This window comes from Gossypium hirsutum, chromosome A03, assembly GCF_007990345.1.
Source record: "Gossypium hirsutum isolate 1008001.06 chromosome A03, Gossypium_hirsutum_v2.1, whole genome shotgun sequence".
NCBI lineage: Eukaryota > Viridiplantae > Streptophyta > Magnoliopsida > Malvales > Malvaceae > Gossypium > Gossypium hirsutum.
The window spans coordinates 84,301,691-84,313,611 of NC_053426.1; positions in this window are offsets into that span (position 1 = coordinate 84,301,691).

The following is an 11,921-nucleotide window of genomic DNA, read 5'->3' on the forward strand; positions in this document are numbered from 1 at the left end:
AAGTGCTCGAATAGCCGCTGAAATCGTTCGACAACATCCGAGGTAAGTTTTAAGTGATTAAACATTGAGTAAATTCAATTATAATAGGACATGATGAGTTGATTTAATAAGATATGATGTGGCCATGATATGTTCTAAGCTCAAATGGTAAGTTCTTAAGTGTTTGAGCTTGGGAATTTAAGGGTAATTTGAAATAGTCTGCTTAGGACAGCAGCAGTAACGTGACTTTAGAAAATCACCATAAATATATGGATTTGAATTAGAGGCTGGATGAGACATGAAATTAAATCTTACTGAGTCTAGTTTCTTATAAAAGAAACCGTGTAAGCAAAGGAATTTTCGATAATGAGATACTTAAAGTTGTGTGAGACAGCGCAGAATGACACTGTAATCCTCTGTTCTGTTTTTAGAAAATCATTATAAATTGTAAAAAAATGGTTATAAGATAAAATTTATATGCTTAGACTCCTTAATGAGTATAGTTTCAAATGAAATCAAATACAACACATTTTGAATTCTGTAAAATGAGAAATTTGATTTGTAGTGAAGAGTGGTCAGATTAGTCAAATAGTGAAACAGGGGAAACTTTAAGAAAAATCTGGTATTGATTGGCCAAACCTAAAATTCTGGAAATTTTATAGATGGAATATATACGAGTCTATATTCAGGAAAAATTAACGGAAAGTGATTTGGAAAAATAGCTTGTGCTGAATTTGAGATTGTGTTGTAAACCTTGATAAACTTGTTTTAGTTGCTCATAAGCTATTGATTAAACCCATAAGTGAATTCTAAATTGTGATATTGGAAAATGATAGATGTAGATTCAGCCAAGACAGTATATGTGATAATAATGATGTGAATGTATATATGTGATAAGGCCTAATGGCCGATGTGATGAATGTGAAAGTGTATATATGTGATAAGCCTAATGATGTGATAATGTGAAAGTGTATATATATGTGATAAGGCCTAATGGCCGATGTGATGAATGTGAAAGTGTATATATGTGATAAGGCCTAATGGCCGATGTGATGAATGTGAAAGTGTATATAATGTGAAAGCCTAATGTCGATGATGAAGTGAAAGTATATATGATAAAGCCGATGTGATGAATGTGAAAGTGTATATATATGTGATAAGGCCTAATGGCCGATGTGATGAATGTGAAAGTGTATATATATGTGATAAGGTATGGCGATGTGATGAATGTGAATGTAATATGTATAAGGCCTAATGGCCGATGTGATGAATGTGAAAGTGTATATATGTGATAAGGCCTAATAGCCGATGTGATGAATGTGAAAGTGTATATATGTGATAAGGCCTAATGGCCGATGTGATGAATGTGAAGTGTATATATGTGATAAGGCCTAATGGCCGATGTGATGATGTGAAAGTGTATATATGTGACAGGGGCCGAGTGGCCAACGTGATGGATGTGAAAGTGTATAAATGTGATAAGTCCCGAAGGGCATTTGTGTCAGTACTATATCCGGGTTAAAACCCCGAAGCTTTATGCGAGAATATTATCACTGATTAATGTCCGTAAGCTTCGTGCTCGTACTATATCCGAGCTCTAAAGACCCGATGACTACGTGTGGAGATTATGTCCGGGTAAGACCCGATGACTACGTGTGGAGATTTTGTCCGGGTAAGACCCGATAACTTCGTGTGGAGATTTCGTTTGAGCTAAAGGTCTCACCGATAATCCGAGTAGAGGTTAAAGCTATAAGACTTCGTAATAAGAATTGCTTATAAATATATTCAATGTGAAAGGTTAAACAGGTATGTACTCCAAGTTTATATGTGAGCTTGATTTGCACTAAATCATAAGGTAGTTATGTGATGCATACGAGAGCAATCTATGAGACTATTCCTATGATTATGTGACGTCAGATCAGTGTGAGAGGTTATGTGAAATCATACGATATATCTATGTCACATGAGCTCACTTTTATGTGAAAGTTTATCTGCCTATTGTATATGATGAGATGTGCATATTCCCTAAAGGGATGGTATGCCCGAAGGAAGAGTGAAATAAAAATACGAACAACTATGTTATAATTTGATTGTTATCTATTGACACTGCTTAAAACTTACTAAGCATTGTAATGCTTACTCCGTTTACTCTGTTTCCTCTGTTTTATAGATCTCATTGCGAAGCTACAGGCTCGGGGATCGTCAGCAACTAGTCACACTATCACTATCCACTGCTTGTTACTGTTATGTTTAGAACTATTTTATGGCATGTATAGAATAGACTAGTGGCGGAAGAATATTTTTGGTTAATGTATATAAGCCATGCGAAAATGGCATCTTTTGAATGTTTACTTAGTGAAGTTTAAATTTTATCTCTTGCTGTGCTTAGTACTTATTTAAATGAATGATCTTTATTTCAAGAAAAAGTTTAAAATTTTACTGTTTTGACATGAGTTACAAGTCCGGTAATGCCCCTTACCTATTCCGGCGACGGTTACGGGATAGGGGTGTTACATTTTATTGGTATCAGAGTTACGGTTTAGTCGATTCTAGGACTAACGTAGCACGCGTGAGTCTATCTATACGTGCCATAAAGTGATAAAATGATAGTGTGATGATTTTTGACTATAAATGTGTTTGCTGTATTGTAATGAATCTTGATCCCGATCGAGCTGTAGCAAGCTTCTGACTATGAGAATCTGCGATATAACTTCACTTAGATATGCCTAAATTATTAAGTTGATCAGGTACGTATCATGTACTCGTATTTAATTTCGATTTGGATTGAATTATAAGGGTATAAGTGATGCAATTTGAAAGAGTGTTATGACTATAAATGTGATTTTTGTATGTGGCTATGGAACTGGAAGTTGAATGGTCGATAAGCATGTTGTGTTTGTATTCAAGTAATGTAAATGATATACTAATGTGTATTGCTATATGTGTATATGTACATAGAATTGAGAGTGAAATGTCCGGGCTAAATCCGAAGAGCATTCGTGCTAGTGATGTATCCGGACTAAGTTCCGAAGAGCATTCGTGCTAGTGATGTATCGGACTAAGTTCCGAAGAGCATTCGTGCTAGTGATGTATCGGACTAAGTTCCGAAGAGCATTCGTGCTAGTGATGTATCCGGGCTAAATCCCGAAGAGCTTCGTGCTAGTGATGTATCCGGACTAGTTCGAAGTGTGCTAGTGATGTATCCGGACTAAGTTCCGAAGAGCATTCGTGCTAGTGATATATCCGTGCTAAACCCCAAAGAGCATTCGTGCTGGTGTTATATCCGGGCTAGGTCCCGAAGAGTAATCATGCGGGTGACGTGTATTCGGGCCTTCGTGCCGGTAATTTGAGCAAAGTTTAAGTGCTCATTACTATACGAATTCAAATTTAAATGAGATGATATGTTTAAAAGTGTACATACATGATGTTTATAGACTTGGTTAAGTCATATAATGTGTATTAACGAATGAATAAGAGCACTATGTATGTGAATGATTAGAGGCACTGTGTGTGTCGAATTCCTTTAACCGAGCACTATGAGTGCGAGATCGGTCAGTGGGCACTAAGTGTGTGAAGTGGAATTCATGTAAGACCTCGTTTGGGATGAAGGCATTGATTTGAGATAGTGTGTAAGACCATGTCTGGGACATGGCATCGGCTCGATATGTGAGAATATGTAAGACCATATCTAGGATATGGCATTGTAAGAGCTATATGTGCTATTGCTGAATGGACACTATTTTGTTAATCTTGTTCAAGAAATTATTTTGATTAAGTTTCGACATTCGAAAGTTTGAAAGAATTTTTGTTGAATGTTGATAATTTTGGATATACGAGTTATGCGCTAGAATAAATCTCATGCCAGTGTATTATATTAGGCTTTATGCCTATTCGACTGTATACGGGTAACGTTAACTATCATTGAATGTGCTAAATGAACTAAATGATCAGGTACGTGGAAGTTGACTTTTCTTTTGGAAATGAGTTAAGTTGAATATTGAGATGTGATAAAGTTATAAAGGATATTTATTGGGATGTTTGAGTATATGTGTACTTTCGGTTAGGTTACAGCTTATTCATGAATGAAAATGTGGGTTACAAATATGTGGGTTGATGATGTGAATTATACATGTTAATATGCGCTTAATATGTGTTTGAAATGCATTTGTGAATTAAGTTAAGTGATTATTGCTTATGAAATCAAGAAAATGAGATATTTGTGCATACTTGTAGAAATGTTTATGTATTTGTTTTAAGATAAGAAAAGATTTTATAGATCGATGCGAAATCAGTAATGAATTACAATTGCTATCGATGAGCTAATGTTTATATGGATATAATTCAATAAGAGGACGTTATCCTAAACTATGCATCGGTAGAAATTTCGAGGACGAAAATCCCTAAAGGGGGAAGAGTTGTGACACCCCTAAATTGACCCTAGTCGGAAAGCGGTTTCGGGACCGCTAAACCGAGTCACCAAATTATTTGAATATGATATTTATTGTCTAAAATATGTGAATATGAATGTGTGAAAGTTTTAAGCTTCGATTTAGTTAATTGCATGTGAATTTAGTTAATAAGGACTTATGTATGACACTTTTAAAATGTGATAGTTAATCTATAAGGATCAATTAGTGCATGTCATATGAATAAAGGGTTTGCATGTCAAATATCCATTATTAATGAGTAGTGGCCGGCCATGGATGGGTCATTGATGATAATATGAATTCTTTATTAGCACTATGAGTTTAGAAAATAAAAGAATGAATTAAGAATGATAAAACATGAGGTGAGTGGGAGGAGAAACCAAAGTTGTCTCCCCTTACTCCCCATTGCCGTGACTAGTGAAAGAGGAGAAAAACAAAGTTCTTTCTTTGTTGTTCAACTTGGCCGAATAGAAGAAACAAAGGAGGAGAAGAATTTTTGGTCACTTGAGTCATTAAAAAGGTTAGTATATTATGTAAAATTGTGAAATTTTAACTTGTTTAGGTAAATAATCATGGTTCTTACTTAGCCCATGCTAAAATTTGTAATTTTGATGGATGATTGAGCATTCGGCTAGGGTATAAAGGAAGGGATTTTGGTTGTTTCATCTAAGTATTCATGATGAATGTGTTATGGAAAGAAATCGGTCTTCCTAAGAATATGATTTGTGAATGTTTATATTAGTAATAGCCAAAATTAAAGAGGTTTGATGTTTGAACAAATGTTGTTTATATGTTTTGAATTAAGTAAAAGAATTTATGTTTGAACACTTAAGGATTCGGCATTGTTCATGACTATGTATTTAGAATGTGATTTTGAATATTACGAATATTGGAATGTAAGTATAGGTGTGATCGGTCATAGGAACTTGATATGAAGTTTTGTTAGGTGAGTGATGAATGGCCAAATGAATTATATACATTGTGAGGATGAAATTTGTATATAAATTGTGTATGTGTGATTTTATTAGTTAATGGCGTTTTGGCATTATATTTTGTTATGTGTGCATTCGGACTTTAGGGGTAATAAGATGAAGTTAAAAGGGTTAAAGAAGTTTCTAAGGCTTGATAAGTTATTGTAGCCATTGCCGATTATATAATTGGTTAAAGGAAACTTCAAATCGTCCATGTATGAATATATGAGTTGATTATTAAATGAGTATTCGGCAACATTTATAATAATGAATATGAGAGTGTATATACATACATGTTGTGCATAACTTGAGTAATCGACTAAAATATATTTATATGTATGTTGATACCTTATGTATACGCCTTGTGTCAGTGAGACATTCGAATATAAAAATGTGTTAAAGTTACATATACAATTGTTTAATGTGACTTATCAAGTACACAAATTTGAAAACGAACGATAATAGACTTAAGTGGTCAATTGATTCAAATGAATTGGTTTTAAAATGTATATGGATGCCGTATGACTATGTTTGATTAGGAAGTAAATTTGTTTGAATTAGCCAAGAGCTTAGAGGACCAAAGTTGGATAAAGGAAAGGAAAAAGTGATCGAATAGCCGCCGAAATCGTTCGACAACATCCGAGGTAAGTTTTAAGTGATTAAACGTTGAGTAAATTCAATTATAATAGGACATGATGAGTTGATTTAATAAGATATGATGTGGCCATGATATGTTCTAAGCTCAAATGGTAAGTTCTTAAGTGTTTGAGCTTGGGAAATTAAGGGTAATTTGAAATAGTTTGCTTAGGACAGCAGCAGTAACGTGACTTTAGAAAATCACCATAAATTTATGGATTTGAATTAGAGGCTGGATGAGACATGAAATTAAAGTTTAATGAGTCTAGTTTCTTATAAAAGAAACCGTGTAAGCAAAGGAATTTCCGATAATGAGATACTTAAAGTTGTGTGAGACAGCGCAGAATGACACTGTAATCCTCTGTTCTGTTTTTAGAAAATCATTATAAATTGTACAAAAATGGTTATAAGATAAAATTTATATGCTTAGACTCCTTAATGAGTCTAGTTTCAAATGAAATCAAATACAACACATTTTGAATTCTGTAAAATGAGAAATTTGATTCATAGTGAAGAGTGGTCAGATTAGTCAAACAGTGAAACAGGGGAAACTTTAAGAAAAATCTGGTATTGATTGGCCAAACCTAAAATTCTGGAAATTTTATGGATGGAAGATATACGAGTCTATATTCAGGAAAAATTAACGAAAAGTGATTTGGAGTTTTGTAGCTCCAGTTATAAATAATTTAGTGACTATTTCTCAGGAAAAACAACTTGTGCTGAATTTGAGATTGTGTTGTAAACCTTGATAAACTTGTTTTAGTTGCTCATAAGCTATTGATTAAACCCATAAGTGAATTCTAAATTGTGATATTGGAAAATGATAGATGTAGATTCAGCCAAGACAGTGTATATATGTGATAAGGCCTAATGGCCGATGTGATGAATGTGAAAGTGTATATATGTGATAAGGCCTAATGGCCGATGTGATGAATGTGAAAGTGTATATATGTGATAAGGCCTAATGGCCGATGTGATGAATGTGAAAGTGTATATATGTGATAAGGCCTAATGGCCGATGTGATGAATGTGAAAGTGTATATATATGTGATAAGGCCTAATGGCCGATGTGATGAATGTGAAAGTGTATATATGTGATAAGGCCTAATAGCCGATGTGATGAATGTGAAAGTGTATATATGTGATAAGGCCTAATGGCCAATGTGATGAATGTGAAAGTGTATATATGTGACAGGGCCGAGTGGCCAACGTGATGTATGTGAAAGTGTATAAATGTGATAAGTCCCGAAGGGCATTTGTGTCAGTACTATATCCGGGTTAAAACCCCGCAGGCTTTATGCGAGAATATTATCACTGATTAATGTCCGTAAGCTTCGTGCTCGTACTATATCCGAGCTCTAAAGACCCGATGACTACGTGTGGAGATTATGTCCGGGTAAGACCCGATGACTACGTGTGGAGATTTTGTCCGGGTAAGACCCGATAACTTCGTGTGGAGATTTCGTCTGAGCTAAAGGTCTCACCGATAATCCGAGTAGAGGTTAAAGCTATAAGACTTCGTAATAAGAATTGCTTATAAATATATTCAATGCGAAAGGTTAAACAGGTATGTACTCCAAGTTTATATGTGAGCTTGATTTGCACTAAATCATAAGGTAGTTATGTGATGCATACGAGAGCAATCTATGAGACTATTCCTATGATTATGTGACGTCGGATCAGTGTGAGAGGTTATGTGAAATCATACGATATATCTATGTCACATGAGCTCACTTTTATGTGAAAGTTATCTGCCTATTGTATATGATGAGATGTGCATATTCCCTAAAGGGATGGTATGCCCGAAGGAAGAGTGAAATAAAATACGAACAACTATGTTATAATTTGATTGTTATCTGTTGACACTGCTTAAAACTTACTAAGCATTGTAATGCTTACTCCGTTTACTCTGTTTCCTCTGTTTTATAGTTCTCATTGCGAAGCTACAGGCTCAGGGATCGTCAGCAACTAGTCACACTATCACTATCCACTGCTTGTTACTGTTATGTTTAGAACTATTTTATGGCATGTATAGAATAGACTAGTGGCGGAAGAATATTTTTGGTTAATGTATATAAGCCATGCGAAAATGGCATCTTTTGAATGTTTATTTAGTGAAGTTTAAATTTTATCTCTGGCTGTGCTTAGTACTTATTTAAATGAATGATCTTTATTTCAAGAAAAAGTTTAAAATTTTACTGTTCTGACATGAGTTACAAGTCCGGTAATGCCCCTTACCTATTCCGACGACGGTTACGGGATAGGGTGTTACATTTATTGGTATCAGAGCTACGGTTTAGTCGATTCTAGGACTAACGTAGCACGCGTGAGTCTATCTATACGTGCCATAAAGTGATAAAATGATAGTGTGATGATTTTTGACTACTAAAATGTGTTTGCTGTATTGTAATGAATCTTGATCCCGATCGAGCTGTAGCAAGCTTCTGACTATGAGAATCTGCGATATAACTTCACTTAGATATGCCTAATTATTAAGTTGATCAGGTACGTATCATGTACTCGTATTTGAATTTCGATTTGGATTGAATTATAAGGGTATAAGTGATGCAATTTGAAAGAGTGTTATGACTATAAATGTGATTTTGTATGTGGCTATGGAACTGGAAGTTGAATGGTCGATAAGCATGTTGTGTTTGTATTCAAGTAATGTAAATGATATACTAATGTGTATTGCTATATGTGTATATGTACATAAGAATTGAGAGTGAAATGTCCGGGCTAAATCCCGAAGAGCATTCGTGCTAGTGATGTATCCGGACTAAGTTCCGAAGAGCATTCGTGCTAGTGATGTATCCGGACTAAGTTCCGAAGAGCATTCGTGCTAGTGATGTATCCGGACTAAGTTCCGAAGAGCATTCGTGCTAGTGATGTATCCGGGCTAAATCCCGAAGAGCATTCGTGCTAGTGATGTATCCGGACTAAGTTCCGAAGAGCATTCGTGCTAGTGATGTATCCGGACTAAGTTCCGAAGAGCATTCGTGCTAGTGATATATCCGTGCTAAACCCCAAAGAGCATTCGTGCTGGTGTTATATCCGGGCTAGGTCCCGAAGAGTAATCATGCGGGTGACGTGTATTCGGGCCTTCGTGCCGGTAATTTGAGCAAAGTTTAAGTGCTCATTACTATACGAATTCAAATTTAAATGAGATGATATGTTTAAAAGTGTACATACATGATGTTTATAGACTTGGTTAAGTCATATAAATGTGTATTAACGAATGAATAAGAGCACTATGTATGTGAATGATTAGAGGCACTGTGTGTGTACGAATTCCTTTAACCGAGCACTATGAGTGCGAGATCGGTCAGTGGGCACTAAGTGTGTGAAGTGGAATTCATGTAAGACCTCGTTTGGGATGAAGGCATTGATTTGAGATAGTGTGTAAGACCATGTCTGGGACATGGCATCGGCTCGATATGTGAGAATATGTAAGACCATATCTAGGATATGGCATTGTAAGAGCTATATGTGCTATTGCTGAATGGACACTATTTGTTAATCTTGTTCAAGAAATTATTTTGATTAAGTTTCGACATTCGAAAGTTTGAAAGAATTTTTGTTGAATGTTGATAATTTTGGATATACGAGTTATGCGCTAGAATAAATCTCATGCCAGTGTATTATATTAGGCTTTATGCCTATTCGACTGTATACGGGTAACGTTAACTATCATTGAATGTGCTAAATGAACTAAATGATCAGGTACGTGGAAGTTGACTTTTCTTTTGGAAATGAGTTAAGTTGAATATTGAGATGTGATAAAGTTATAAAGGATATTTATTGGGATGTTTGAGTATATGTGTACTTTCGGTTAGGTTACAGCTTATTCATGAATGAAAATGTGGGTTACAAATATGTGGGTTGATGATGTGAATTATACATGTTAATATGCGCTTAATATGTGTTTGAAATGCATTTGTGAATTAAGTTAAGTGATTATTGCTTATGAAATCAAGAAAATGAGATATTTGTGCATACTTGTAGAAATGTTTATGTATTGTTTTAAGATAAGAAAAAGATTTTATAGATCGATGCGAAATCAGTAATGAATTACAATTGCTATCGATGAGCTAATGTTTATATGGATATAATTCAATAAGAGGACGTTATCCTAAACTATGCATCGGTAGAAATTTTCGAGGACGAAAATCCCTAAAGGGGGAAGAGTTGTGACACCCCTAAATTGACCCTAGTCGGAAAGCGGTTTCGGGACCGCTAAACCGAGTCACCAAATTATTTGAATATGATATTTATTGTCTAAAATATGTGAATATGAATGTGTGAAAGTTTAAGCTTCGATTTAGTTAATTGCATGTGAATTTAGTTAATAAGGACTTATGTATGACACTTTAAAATGTGATAGTTAATCTATAAGGATCAATTAGTGCATGTCATATGAATAAAGGTTTGCATGTCAAATATCATTATAATGAGTAGTGGCCGGCCATGGATGGGTCATTGATGATAATATGAATTCTTTATTAGCACTATGAGTTTAGAAAATAAAAGAATGAATTAAGAATGATAAAACATGAGGTGAGTGGAGGAGAAACCAAAGTTGTCTCCCCTTACTCCCCATTGCCGTGACTAGTGAAAGAGGAGAAAAACAAAGTTCTTTCTTTGTTGTTCAACTTGGCCGAATAGAAGAAACAAAGGAGGAGAAGAATTTTTGGTCACTTGAGTCATTAAAAAGGTTAGTATATTATGTAAAATTGTGAAATTTTAACTTGTTTTAGGTAAATAATCATGGTTCTTACTTAGCCCATGCTAAAATTTGTAATTTTGATGGATGATTAGAGCATTCGGCTAGGGTATAAAGGAAGGGATTTGGTTGTTTCATCTAAGTATTCATGATGAATGTGTTATGGAAAGAAATCGGTCTTCCTAAGAATATGATTTGTGAATGTTTATATTAGTAATAGCCAAAATTAAAGAGGTTTGATGTCTTGAACAAATGTTGTTATATGTTTTGAATTAAGTAAAAGAATTTATGTTTGAACACTTAAGGATTCGGCATTGTTCATGACTATAGTATTTAGAATGTGATTTTGAATATTACGAATATTGGAATGTAAGTATAGGTGTGATCGGTCATAGGAACTTGATATGAAGTTTTGTTAGGTGAGTGATGAATGGCCAAATGAATTATATACATTGTGAGGATGAAATTTGTATATAATTGTGTATGTGTGATTTATTAGTTAATGGCGTTTTGCATTATATTTTGTTATGTGTATTCGACTTTAGGGTATAAGATGAATTAAAAGGTTAAAGTTCTAGCTGATAGTATGTAGCCATTGCGATTATAATTGGTTAAAACTCAAATGTCATGTATGAATATGAGTTGATTATTAAATGTATCGGCAACATTATAATATGATATGAGAGTATATACTACATGTTGTGCATAACTTAGTATCACTAATATATTATATGTATGTTGATACTTTGTTAGCTGTCAGTGAGACATTCGAATTAAGTTATACATACAAATGTGATATGAAATTACGAACGATAATAACTTAAGTGGTCAATGATTCAATGAATTGGTTTAAAATGTATATGGATGCCGTATGACTATGTTTGATTAGGAAGTAAATTTGTTTGAATTAGCGCAGAGCTTAGAGGACCAAGTTGGATAAAGAAGGAAAAATGATCGAATAGCGCCGAAATCGTTCGACAACATCCGAGGTAAGTTTTAAGTGATTAAACGTTGAGTAAATTCAATTATAATAGGACTGATGAGTTGATTTAATAAGATATGATGTGGCCATGATATGTTCAAGCTCAAATGGTAAGTTCTTAAGTGTTTGAGCTTGGGAAATTAAGGGTAATTTGAAAAGTTGCTTAGGACAGCAGCAAACGTGAATCTGAAAATCACCGATAA